We start from the raw sequence: 15,197 nt of genomic DNA on the forward strand, positions 1-15,197 counted from the left end.
TTGCCATCCAAGCAACGTTACCATGGACGCCCCTGCTTATTTCAGCAAGACAATGCCAAGCCACGTGTTACATCAACGTGGCTTCATAGTAAAAGAGTGCGGGTACTAGACTGGCCTGCCTGTAGTCCAGAACTGTCTCTCATTGAAAATGTGTGGTGCATTATGAAGCCTAAAATACCACAACGGAGACCCCCGGACTGTTGAACAACTTAAGCTGTACATCAAGCAAGAATGGGAAAGAATTCCACCTGAGAAGCTTAAAAACGTGTCTCCACAGTTCCCAAATGTTTACTGAGTGTTGTTAAAAGGAAAGGCCATGCAACACAGTGGTGAACATGCCCTCTCCCAACTACTTTGGCACGTGTTGCAGCCATGAAATTCTAAGTTAATTATTATTTGCAAAAAAAAAAAAGTTTATGAGTTTGAACATCAAATATGTTGTCTTTGTAGTGCATTCAATTGAATATGGGTTGAAAAGGATTTGCAAATCATTGTATTCCGTTTATATTTACATCTAACACAATTTCCCAACTCATATGGAAACGGGGTTTGTAGGTTGTCCTGAAGAATTTGGAGGTAATCCTCCTTTTTCCTTGTCCCATTTACTCTCTGTAAAGCAGCAGTTCCTTTGGCAGAAAAACAGGCCCAGAGCAAAATACTACCACCACCATGCTTGACGGTAGACATGGTGTTCCTGGGACTAAAGGCCTCACCTTTTCTCCTCCAGACATGTTGCTGGGTATTGTGACCAAACAGCTGTCATGATCTGTGGTCTGGATCATGTTTTTTGTTATTTTCTGTTAGTTTAAGACTCCATGAGTTCCTGTTTTTGTGCACCCTTGTTTGTTTTAGTTTCCATGGCGACCTCTGATTTTCACCTGCCTCTTGCGTTCGGGACACACCTGTGTCTAATCAAGAGACCACTAGTCTGCCTTTGTTGATCACTCGTTCTGGCTTCGTTGTTTAAGTTTTTGTTCCATGCCATAGTCTGCTAAGTCTAAGCTTTACGTTTGTTAGGCACGCTTGCCTTTTTGTTGTTTGCTGTATGCTGTGGACTGCCTGTATTTCGGTAGTTGGGTGATTTATATTAAATAAATCTAATCCTACCTTCACGCCTTCGTCCGGAGCCGTCAGTCTTGCATTCCGGGAGAACGGACCTCTGTAAGCCGACTCTCGCCGTGACAACAGCTCCATTTTTGTTTCATCTGACATCACATGGACAAAGATAAGACCTTCTGGAGGAAAGTTCTGTGGTCAGATTAAACAAAAATGGAGCTGTTTGGCCACAGTACCCAGCAATATGTTTGGAGGAGAAAAGGTGAGGCCTTTAATCCAAGGAACACCATTCCTCCCGCCAAGCATGGTGGTGGTAGTATTAAAGTTAAAGTTAAAGTACCAATGATTGTCACACACACACTAGGTGTGGCGAAATTATTCTCTGCATTTAACCCATCACCCTTGATCACCCCCTGGGAGGTGAGGGGAGCAGTGGGCAGCAGCGGTGGCCGCGCCCGGGAATCATTTTTGGTGATTTAACCCCCAATTCCAACCCTTGATACTGAGTGCCAAGCAGGGAGGTAATGGGTCCCATTTTTTTTTATAGTCTTTGGTATGACTCGGCCGGGGTTTGAACCCACAACCTACCGATCTCAGGGCGGACACTCTAACCACTAGGCCACTGAGTATGCTCTGGGCTTGTTTTGATGCCAATAGGAACCGGTGCTTTTAAATGGGACAATGAAAAAGGAAGATTACCTCCAAATTCTTCAGTCCGGAGTCCTGATTAAGTGTGGACAATGCTGAAGAAACAGGTCCATGTCAGAAAGCCAACAAATTTAGCTGAACTGCACCAATTTTGTCAAGCGGAGTGGTCAAAGATTCAACCAGAAGCTTGTGGATGGCTACCAAAAGCGCCTTATTGCAGTGAAACTTGCCAAGGGACATGTAAGCAAATATTAACATTGCTGTATGTATACTTTTGACCCTCACATTTTCAGTAGACCCATAATAAATTTATAAAAGAACCAAACTTCATGAATGTTTTTTTGTGACCAACATGTATGTGCTCCAATCACTACATCACACAAAAATAAGAGTTGTAGAAAGTATTGGAAACTCAAGACAGCCATGACATCATGTTCTTTACAAGTGCATGTCAACTTTTGACTGTTTGTTTTGCTGTGCTGTCAAGTCTAGGGATGGTCAGACAATTAATTGTCGTGGAAAGCCAGGAAAATATTAACCAGAGTTGCCTGTATGTATGATGAATGTAGACATGACATTAGCTATCATATACTTACTATATGTGCCAGCACTGGTTTAGATTAAAGATGTTTGTTTTCAAAACCATAATTAGTACTGACTCATGCGAACTGGATTGTTTCTTGACACTTCCTAAGTGTGGCCATAGCCGGTCTCATATTAGTATTGGATATATTTATACAATAATTATATAAATATGGATATAATTGAATTATTTTTGTCATGATTATAACTAGAATAAAATATGCGACAAAGGTTTTAGGCAACGGATAATATTTTGGACAATGTATATGTCCAATGTATCAATATTAATAAAATAATGATACATTTAATAGTAGACCATTTAAAAATATGGATATTGGGATCAACAGTCACTCTTCACTCCCCAACTCCCTAAAGATTTTTTTAAATGTACAGAATTTTCCTTTTTGTATCATATTGTTTTGAAAGTTGTAGGAACAACTACGGAAGTTATATTCCACTTCCGGGTTAGCATTAAAGTAAAGTAGCAATTTTAGCCAGATGATATACAACTTCATAACTAAGGTAAGCACGTCTACACAGTGTCTTACTAACTAAATTCAACTTAGATAACGATATTTTTACGGTGTAATTATGTGATATTTAGTTATATTTGTGTCCAGTTGGTAGCAAAATGCTATTTATCATAATATTTTATTTTGTATCATATTGTTGTGAGAAGAACTCCGGAAGTTATATTCTACTTCCGGTTATCATTGACGTAAAGTAGTAATTTTAGCCAAATGATATGCATTTTAACTTAATAACTAAGGTAAGCACGTCTACACAGTATCTTACTAACTAAATTCAACTTAAAGAACGATATTCGTACGGTGTAATTATGTGATATTTTGTTATATTTGTGTCCAGCTGGTAGCAAAATGCTATTTATCATGATATTTTATTTTGTATCATATTGTTGTGAGAAGAACTACGGAAGTTATATTCCACTTCCGGTTAGCATAAACGTAAAGTAGTAATTTTAGCCAAATGATATGCATTTTAACTTAATAACTAAGGTAAGCACGTCTACACAGTATTAAGCACGTCTACACAGTATCTTACTAACTAAATTCAACTTAAATAACGATATTGTACGGTGTAATTATGTGATATTTTGTTATATTTGTGTCCAGTTGGTAGCAAAATGCTATTTGTCAAAATAATATTTTATTTTGTATCATATTGTTGTGAGAAGAACTACGGAAGTTATAATCCACTTCCGGTTAGCATTGACGTAAAGTAGTAATTTTTGCCAAATGATATGCATTTTAACTTAACTAAGGTAAGCACGTCTACACAGTATCTTACTAACTAAATAGAACTTAAAGAACGATATTCGTACGGTGTAATTATGTGATATTTTGTTATATTTGTGTCCAGTTGGTAGCAAAATGCTATTTGTCAAAATAATATTTTATTTTGTATCATATTGTTGTGAGAAGAACTACGGAAGTTATAATCCACTTCCAGTTAGCATTGACGTAAAGTAGTAATTTTTGCCAAATCCATCCATTTTCTACCGCTTATTCCCTTTGGGGTTGCGGGGAGCACTGGAGCCTATCTCAGCTACAATCGGGCGGAAGGCGGGGTACACCCTGGACAAGTCGCCACCTCATCGCAGGGCCAACACAGATAGACAGACAACATTCACACTCACATTCACACACTAGGGCCAATTTAGTGTTGCCAATCAACTTCCCAGGTGCATGTCTTTGGAGGTGGGTGGAAGCCGGAGTACCCGGAGGGAACCCACGCAGTCACGGGGAGGACATGCAAACTCCACACAGAAAGAACCCGAGCCCGGGATTGAACCCAAGACTACTCAGGACCTTCGTATTGTGAGGCAGATGCACTAACCCCTCTGCCACCGTGAAGCCCAGTTTTGCCAAATGATATGCATTTTAACTTAATAACTAAGGTAAGCACGTCTACACAGTGTCTTACTAAATTCAACTTAAAGAACGATATTCGTACGGTGTAATTATGTGATATTTTGTTATATTTGTGTCCAGCTGGTATCAAAATGCTATTTATCATAATATTTTATTTTGTATCATATTGTTGTGAGAATAACTACGGAAGTTATATTCCGCTTCCGGTTAGCATAAACGTAAAGTAGTAATTTTAGCCAAATGATATGCATTTTAACTTAATTACTAAGGTAAGCACGTCTACACAGTATCTTACCAAATTCAACTTAAAGAACGATATTCGTACGGTGTAATTATGTGATATCCATCCATCCATCCATTTTCTACCGCGTCTTCCCTTCGGGGTCACGGGGGGCGCTGGAGCCTATCTCAGCTACAATCGGGCGGAAGGCGGGGTACACCCTGGACAAGTCGCCACCTCATCGCAGGTAATTATGTGATATTTTGTTATATTTGTGTCCAGCTGGTATCAAAATGCTATTTATCATAATATTTTATTTTGTATCATATTGTTGTGAGAATAACTACGGAAGTTATATTCCACTTCCGGTTAGCATAATCGTAAAGTAGTAATTTTAGCCAAATGATATGTATTTTAACTTGATAACTAAGGTAAGCACGTCTACACAGTATCTTACTAACTAAATTCAACTTAAAGAACGATATTCGTACGGTGTAATTATGTGATATTTTGTTATATTTGTGTCCAATTGGTAGCAAAATGCTATTTGTCATAATATTTTATTTTGTATCATATTGTTGTGAGAAGAACTACGGAAGTTATATTCCACTTCCGGTTAGCATAAACGTAAAGTAGTAATTTTAGCCAAATGATATGCATTTTAACTTGATAACTAAGGTAAGCACGTCTACACAGTATCTTACTAACTAAATTCAACTTCAAGAACGATATTCGTACGGTGTAATTATGTGATATTTTGTTATTTTTGTGTCCAGCTGGTAGCAAAATGCTATTTGTCATAAGAATATTTTATTTTGTATCATATTATTGTGAGAAGAACTACGGAAGTTATATTCCACTTCCGGTTAGCATTAACGTAAAGTAGTCATTTTTGCCAAATGATATGCATTTTAACTTAATAACTTAGGTAAGCACGTCTACACAGTATCTTACTAACTAAATTCAACTTAAATAACGATATTTTTACGGTGTAATTATGTGATATTTTGTTATATTTGTGACCAGTTGGTAGCAAAATTCTATTTATGATAATATTTTATTTTGTATCATATTGTTGTGAGAAGAACTCCGGAAGTTATAATCCACTTCTGGTTAGCATAAACGTAAAGTAGTAATTTTAGCCAAATGATATGCATTTTAACTTAATAACTAAGGTAAGCACGTCTACACAGTATCTTACTAACTGAATTCAACTTCAAGAACGATATTTGTACGGTGTAATTATGTGATATTTTGTTATATTTGTGTCCAGCTGGTAGCAAAATGCTATTTATCATAATATTTTATTTTGTATCATATTGTTGTGAGAAGAACTATGGAAGTTATATTCCACTTCCGGTTAGCATTAACGTAAAGTACTAATTTTAGCCAAATGATATGTATTTTAACTTAATAACTAAGGTAAGCACGTCTACACAGTATCTTACTAACTAAATTCAACTTAAATAACGATATTTTACGGTGTAATTATGTGATATTTTGTTATATTTGTGTCCAGTTGGTAGCAAAATGCTATTTGTTATAAGAATATTTTATTTTGTATCATATTGTTGTGAGAAGAACTACGGAAGTTATATTCCACTTCCGGTTAGCATAATCGTAAAGTAGTAATTTTAGCCAAATGATATGCATTTTACCTTAATAACTAAGGTAAGCACGTCTACACAGTATCTTACTAACTAAATTCAACTTAAAGAACGATATTCGTACGGTGTAATTATGTGATATTTTGTTATATTTGTGTCCAGTTGGTAGCAAAATGCTATTTGTTATAAGAATATTTTATTTTGTATCATTTATCACCGGAAGTTATATTCCACTTCCGGTTAGCATTGACGTAAAGTAGTAATTTTAGCCAAATGATATGCATGTTTACTTAATAACTAAGGTAAGCACATCCACACCGTATCTTACTAACTATATTCAACTTAAAGAACGATATTCGTACGGTGTAATTATGTGATATTTTGTTATATTGGTTGGTAGCAAAATGCTATTTGTCATAACATCATTACGTCATCATTAAGGGACAAAAACGAGTGAAACATTTTTTTTTTATTCGGATTTTTTTTATAAACCTTAAATTTATAAATGTCAACATTTACAAACAGTTGAGAAATAATAATCAAAGTAAGTACAAAACAGCACCAGATGGTTGCAAATTCAAAGTAAGTAAAATAGAATGCAATATATATATATATATATATATATATATATATATATATATATATATATACTGTGTATGTATGTATAAAGTGCAAAGGTCACTCAATTTCAGTAAATAACTTAAATTTGGAACACAGCATCATCGTTTTCACAGATTTTTGGTTGTTAGAGGTAGAGAGTGTTTTAACGTAGAATTCTAATTCTTTTTTAAAGGCACAAAAAACAGGTCGGGTATTGAGAAACTTACATTTATGAATATAAAACTTAGCCGATAGTATAATGAGGTTACAAAAGTAAAATTCCTTTTAAAAATGTGTTTTCATACAGTGTTAATCCAAATAGCTGAAACAACATTTATACTGTGAAACATTCTCTATCGAAGAGATTCAAATTTGGTATTTTTTATAAACGACTGTACCATAGAAATGTTTGTCAACATTATGATGCTCCAGACATATTTTTTTTTACATAAATGTCGATTTATGAAACTAAGGCCTACATTTTCTAATTGGCTTAATGGGTTACAATTATCAATTAAATCTTGGAAAATGATTAAGAGTACAAAAGCCCTTAAATTGATATCTTTGTTAAAAACATTTAAAGTGATTTTTGTCTTCTTTTTTTCCCATATTTTTTATTATTATTATTTATTAATATTTAATATTTTATCTATATTTGCTTTTATTTTCTGTCCTTGACATGTTTTGCTGATGTTGTGAGTTGTAGATTGTTGGTTATGTTGAAAGTGTCTTGACTTTAGTGTGCATTATAAATGTATGTTTGTTGTTCAATAAAAATAAATAAAATAAAAATGCTGACTTCCGGTTATCGTGTCAGAAATCTGACCAAAAACAGATTCTGACACGTAAACCGGAAGTCAATATTTATTGTTTTTGTATTTGCTGAAACCGTGAAAAAAAATTAAATAAATCAAATTTATACCGCTAAATACGATTCACTACCTGAAACTTGGTGCTTAAAGTAGATTTTTACCTGGAAATATTGTTTTAAAAGAAAGCCCTACTCGTTCCACTCAGATGCTGTTTGCATATCGGCCGCTAGGGAGCAGCAAAGACAACATACAGAAAAAGGTAATAGTTTTTCAATTTTTCTAATAATATTACAATTTATACACTTGTGTACACTACGGTGCATGTATGTAAGTATTTTTCCCCTGAGAAAATAATGGAAATAACAAATGTTCTGTTCCAGGGTCAAACTGTTTACATCATAAAACATTTTTTTTTTTTTTGTCAGTAAAGTACGTCAAATAGGTCAGTTAAGAAGTAAGTTGGGCTTGAGTAAGTTAGTAAGTAAATGTCAGAATATGTTCAATAGAAGTTAAAAAACTAAAGAAAATATGTGCTTTTAAGTGAAACATTTTCGCACAGTATGACATATATATTTGTGTCTTATTTTTTTAAATTATGGGCCTGCTGCAATGCAAGCAGCCCATATAATTATTCCTCATACTGCAACTTTTATTATTATACTGCCAACGAGCCCCCACATATGTCATACCATCAGAAAGGTCTCACTCGCGCCTACGGTGGTACTTTAAGTTGGCAACGTTTTGTGTTACCATGGAGACGCTATTCACAAATAAAAATAAAAAAAAAGGCCAATTTAATGGGTACATACCTTTTTTAATGGACGATTGGTGTGAGACAAACGCCAAAAAGACAAGATTACCTCCTCTTGTAGCTCAGCCTTGCTTTCACGTAGCTCACGTCCCATTTTGTTCACACACTTGTCTACTTTCGACACGAGCTAACTGATAGCATGCTGACGCTAGCTTGCTTGCATGATATTTTTTTTAGCTAAATTTGCTTCCGTTTACCCCAGAGTCAAATAACTTGGTACGTGACACTTGTTAACTGTTAGCATATAAACGTTAGCATGCTAGCCAGCTAGTATTGGCACGCTAACTTTTTTGCTGTTTTTTCACTTTTTTCCTCTACTTCCGCAGCCATACACCTTACAGCTGTGTTACTTGGTACGTGAGACATGCTAACTGTTAGCATGCCATCGTTAGCACGCACGCTAAGTGTTACATTCTAATGTACGCATGCTAATGTTTTAGTCTAAAATTAGCACGCTAACTTTTTTTTGCTGTTTTTTCACTTTTTTCAGCCATACATCTTTCAGCCGTGTTACTTGTATAATGCATATGTTCCCTTTTGACTGTACTTAAATGTATAATAGACTGTATTTATATTATTCACATGTGAATAATGCTGTATAATAGACTGTATTTATGTTATTCACATGTGAATAATGCTGTATAATAGACTGTATTTATATTATTCACATGTGAATAATGCTGTATAACAGACTGTATTTATATTATTCACATGTGAATAATGCTGTATAGTTGACTGTATTTATATTATTCACATGTGAATAATGCTGTATAACAGACTGTATTTATGTTATTCACATAAGAATAGTGCTGTATAATTGACTGTATTTATATTATTCACATGTGAATAATGCTGTATAATAGACTGTATTTATATTATTCACATGTGAATAATGCTGTGTAATAGACTGTATTTATATTATTCACATATGAATAATGCTGTATTATAGACTGTATTTATATTATTCACATGTGAATAATGCTGTATAATAGACTGTATTTATGTTATTCACATGTGAATAATGCTGTGTATAGACTGTATTTATGTTATTCACATGTGAATAATGCTGTGTATAGACTGTATTTATGTTATTCACATGTGAATAATGCTGTATAATAGACTGTATTTATATTATTCACATGTGAATAATGCTGTGTAATAGACTGTATTTATATTATTCACATATGAATAATGCTGTATTATAGACTGTATTTATATTATTCACATGTGAATAATGCTGTATAATAGACTGTATTTATGTTATTCACATGTGAATAATGCTGTGTATAGACTGTATTTATGTTATTCACATGTGAATAATGCTGTGTATAGACTGTATTTATGTTATTCACATGTGAATAATGCTGTATAATAGACTGTATTTATGTTATTCACATGTGAATAATGCTGTGTATAGACTGTATTTATGTTATTCACATGTGAATAATGCTGTGTATAGACTGTATTTATGTTATTCACATGTGAATAATGCTGTATAATAGACTGTATTTATGTTATTCACATGTGAATAATGCTGTATAATAGACTGTATTTATGTTATTCACATGTGAATAATGCTGTATAATAGACTGTATTTATATCGTTCACATGTGAATAATGCTGTATAATAGACAGTATTTATGTTATTCACATGTGAATAATGCTGTATAATAGACTGTATTTATATTATTCACATGTGAATAATGCTGTATTATGTACTGTATTTATGTTATTCACATGTGAATAATGCTGTATAATTGACTGTATTTATATTATTCACATGTGAATAATGCTGTATAATAGACTGTATTTATATTATTCACATGTGAATAATGCTGTGTAATAGACTGTATTTATATTATTCACATGTGAATAATGTTGTATAATAGACTGTATTTATATTATTCACATGTGAATAATGCTGTATAATAGACTGTATTTGTTATTCACATGTGAATAATGCTGTATAATAGACTGTATTTATGTTATTCACATGTGAATAATGCTGTATAATAGACTGTATTTAAGTTATTCACATGTGAATAATGCTGTATAATAGACTGTATTTATGTTATTCACATGTGAATAATGCTGTATAATAGACTGTATTTATGTTATTCACATGTGAATAATGCTGTATAATAGACTGTATTTATGTTATTCACATGTGAATAATGCTGTATAATAGACTGTATTTATGTTATTCACATGTAAAAAATGCGATGAGGTGGCGACTTGTCCAAGGTGTACACCGCCTTCCGCCCGATTGTAGCTGAGATAGGCTCCAGCGCCCCCCGCGACCCCAAAGGGAATAAGCGGTAGGAAATGGATGGATGGATGGACATGTAAAAAATACCTCAGTGTTTATTGTCTATTGTGAGCAAACTGTGGTGCTGAATTGAATGGTCCTGTCGCGTCCCTCCTAACACAGGCTCCACCCCCTTGGCTTTTGCGTGGTGTGAAAATGGCGGCACTTCCTGTCATGAGACCGTTTATTTATCCCGACGACAAGAAGAGCGGGCGCCGGGCGAGGTCGTCGATGAAAAAGATGAGGCGTGCAGTGCAGAAGCGCTGACTCAGCACGGCTCGCCGCCATCAATAATGAGCGTGAAAAGAAGTGCCGCAGTGAGCCGCTCTCATTCACTGGCGGATTACTCGCCCTTTTCACCGCGTCTCCTTTGTTGACGCCGGTCCACGGTCTTGTCTGGGCGGGAGGCGCTGACGCTGTGAATAAAGAGAGGGATTACCCCGGGGGGACACCTTGGAGTAAAAGTGCTTCTCCGTGCCGCTTCCATTCACAAAAGTTCCAACACACAGTTGATTTTCCAGTAAAGCTAACAGTTAGCATGTCTCACACATCAAGTAACACGGCGGTAAGGTGCACAGCTACGGAAGTAAAGAAAAAAGTGAAAAAAACAGCACAAAAAAAAGTTTGCATGCTAATATTAGCTTGCTAGCATGCTAACGTTTGCATGCTAACAGTTTATAAGTATCACGTACCAAGTTATTAGACCCCGAGGTAAAGGGAAACAAATTTAGCTCAAAAAACATCATGCTTATGTTAGCATGCAAGCAAGTTAACGTTAGCTTGCTATCAGTTAGCTTGTGTCGAAAGTAGTTCCCTGGACCGCTACGTCTCACATATCAAATAACACGGCAGTAAGGTGCACGGCTACGGAAGTAAAGAAAAAAGTGGAAAAAAACAGCACAAAAAAAGTTAGCATGCTAATATTAGCTTGCTAGAATGCTAGCGTTTGCATGCTAACAGTTAATAAGTATCACGTACCAAGTTATTAGACTCCGAGGTAAAGGGAAACAAATTTAGCTCAAAGAACATCATGCTTATGTTAGCATGCAGGCAAGTTAACGTTAGCTTGCTATCAGTTTGCTTGTGTCGAAAGTAGTTCCCTGGACCGCTACGTCTCACATATCAAGTAACACGGCAGTAAGGTGTACGGCTACGGAAGTAAATAAAAAAGTGAAAAAAAACAGCACAAAAAAAAGTTAGCATGCTAATATTAGCTTACTAGCATGCTAACGTTTGCATGCTAACAGTTAGCATGTCTCACACATCAAGTAACACGGCTGTAAGGTGTACGGCTACGGAAGTAAAGAAAAAAGTGAAAAAAACTGCCCAAAAAAAGTTAGCATGCTAGCGTTTGCATTCTAACAGTTAGCATGTGTCACATATCAAGTAACACGGCAGTAAGGTGTACGGCTACGGAAGTAAAGAAAAAAGTGAAAAAACTGCCCAAAAAAAAGTTAGCATGCTAATATTAGCTTGCTAGCATGCTAGTGTTTGCATGCTAACAGTTAATTAGTATCATGTACCAAGTTATTAGACTCCGAGGTAAAGGAAAACAAATTTAGCTCAAAAAACATCATGCTTATGTTAGCATGCAAGCAAAATGGGACGTGATCTACGTGAAAGTAAGGCTGAGCTACAAGAGGAGGTAATATCGTCTTTTTGGCGTTTGTCTCAGAGCAATCGTGCATTAAAAGGGTATGTACCGATTCAGTTGGCCCATTTTTATTTGTCATTTGTGAACAGCGTCACCATGGTAACACGAAATGTTGCCAACTTAAAGTACCGCCATAGGCGCGAGTGAGACCTTTCCGATGGTATGACATATGTGGGGGCTCCTTGGCCGATCCCTCTCGTATTAATGGTAAGAGAAATGTGCAGAACTATAATAATAAACTGTGAAGTATGAGGAATAATATTATGGGCTGCTTGCATTGCAGCAGGCCCATAATAATAGAGGATTAGATTGATATAGCGCTCTTCTATCGATGAGACACTCAAATCACTCACGTTATTTCAAAGGTGAAAGTCCTTTTAAGAAGTTTAAAAAGTTGAATTGGTCAAAAATGTACAATCCTAATTAGGGCCATCAAATGATTCATTGTTTTAATCAGATTGATCACATTTTGGAATTAGGATTAATCATGATTAATCGCAGGTGATTATTCACTTGCATAATCAAAATTAACTTAAATATTTAGTTCTATCTAAAGTTATTTCAGGATGTATTTTAAGTATAATATTTAGTTTTATCTCAAGTTTTTTCAGGATGTATTTTAAGTATAATATTTAGTTTTATCTCAAGTTTTTTCAGGATGTATTTTAAGTATAATATTTAGTTTTATCTCAAGTTTTTTCAGGATGTATTTTAAATAAAATATTTAGTTTTATCTAAAATTATTTCACGATGTATTTTGGATAGAATATTTAGTTTAACAAAAATTTTTCAGGATGTATTTTAAATATAATATTTAGTTTTATTTAAAGTTCTTTCAGGATTTATTTTAAATATAATATTTAGTTTTATCTAAAGTTCCTTCAGGATGTATTTTAAATATAATATTTACTTTTATTTAAAGTTCTTTCAGGATTTATTTTAAATATAATATTTAGTTTTATCTAAAGGTCTTTCAGGATGTATTTTAAGTATAATATTTAGTTTTATCTCAAGTTTTTTCAGGATGTATTTTAAATAAAATATTTAGTTTTATCTAAAATTATTTCACGATGTATTTTGGATAGAATATTTAGTTTTATCTAAATTTTTTCAGGATGTATTTTAAATATAATATTTAGTTTTATTTAAAGTTCTTTCAGGATTTATTTTAAATATAATATTTAGTTTTATCTAAAGGTCTTTCAGGATGTATTTTAAGTATAATATTTAGTTTTATCTCAAGTTTTTTCAGGATGTATTTTAAATAAAATATTTAGTTTTATCTAAAGTTCTTTCAGGATGTATTTTAAATATAGTATTATTTTTATTTAAAGTTTTTTCAGGATGTATTTTAAAGAAAATATTTAGTTTTATCTAAAGTTCTTTCAGGATGTATTTTAAATAAAATATTTAGTTTTATCTAAAGTTCTTTCAGGATGTATTTTGGATATAATATTTAGTTTTATCTAAAGTTCTTTCAGGATATATTTTGGATATAATATTTAGTTTTATCTAAAGTTCTTTCAGGATGTATTTTAAATATAATATTTAGTTGCATCTAAAGTTATTTCAGGATATATTTTAAGTATAATATTTACTTTTACTTAAAGTTATTTCAGGATGTATTTTAAGTATAATATTTACTTTTACTTAAAGTTATTTCAGGATGTATTTTAAGTATAATATTTAGTTTTATCTAAAGGTCTTTCAGGATGTATTTTAAATATAATATTTAGTTTTATTTAAAAACAATTCAGGATGTATTTTGAGTATAATATTTAGTTTTATCCAAAAACAATTCAGGATGTATTTTAAATATAATATTTAGTTTTATCTAAAGTTCTTTCAGGATGTATTTTAAATATCATATTTAATTGTATCTAAAGGTCTTTCAGGATATATTTTAAATATAATATTTAGTTTTATTTAAAGGTATTTCAGGATGTATTTTAAGTATAATATTTAGTTTCATCTAATGTTCTTTCAGGATGTATTTCAAATATATTATTTAGTTTTACCGAAAGTTCTCTCAGAATATATTTTAAACATAATATTCAGTTTTATCTAAAGGTTTTTCAGGATGTATTTTAAATATAATATTTAGTTTTACCGAAAGTTCTTTCAGGGTGCATTTTAAGTATAATATTTAGTTTTATCAAAAGGTCTTTCAGGATGTATTTTAAATATAATATTTATTTTATCTAAAGTTCTTTCAGGATGTAATCCCCTCCACTGCCAAAATACCTGTGGTGGTGGGGGCGTGGTTAGAGGCGTGGTCAATATGACATTACATTATTTGGTATAATGTGTTTATTTTCTTTAAAAAGGCAAAATAAATATATACTTACATTTAAGACGAATGTGTTATTAATTATAGTATTGATTTTTTTTTTTTTTATGAATATTGTTTTGCTCTATTTTTCTATTGTTGCTGCTTATTGCACAATGTACTGGTGTTTGTTTATTTATTCATTTTCGAGTGATTTCTCTAATTCTTTTAGTGACTTTTTCTTTATTAAAAACGACTAACAGCAAATCTAGCATCTCTTAATTTGTGATGAAAAACGTGAGCTGCAGATGACGTCTCACTTGCTCGGCGCTGCTGGGACCCTTCCTCTCGTTAAAAGCCAAATTTTTGGGGCATCACTAACAATAGTGCACAAATAATAGAATAGAATAGATAGAATAGAAAGTACTTTATTGATCCCTGGGGGAAATTCAGCACCACAGTTCGCTCACAACAGACAATAAACATTTAGGTATTTTTACATGTGAATAATATAAATACAGTCTATTATACAGCATTATTCACATGTGAATAACATAAATACAGTCTATTATACAGCAATATCCACATGTGAATAACATAAATACAGTCTATTATACAGCATTATTCACATGTAAATAACATAAATACAGTCTATTATACAGCATTATTCACATGTGAATAACATAAATACAGTCTATTATACAGCATTATTCACATGTGAATAACATACAGTCTATT

This window comes from Nerophis lumbriciformis, linkage group LG05 (assembly GCF_033978685.3).
Source record: "Nerophis lumbriciformis linkage group LG05, RoL_Nlum_v2.1, whole genome shotgun sequence".
In the NCBI taxonomy this organism is placed as follows: Eukaryota; Metazoa; Chordata; class Actinopteri; order Syngnathiformes; family Syngnathidae; genus Nerophis; species Nerophis lumbriciformis.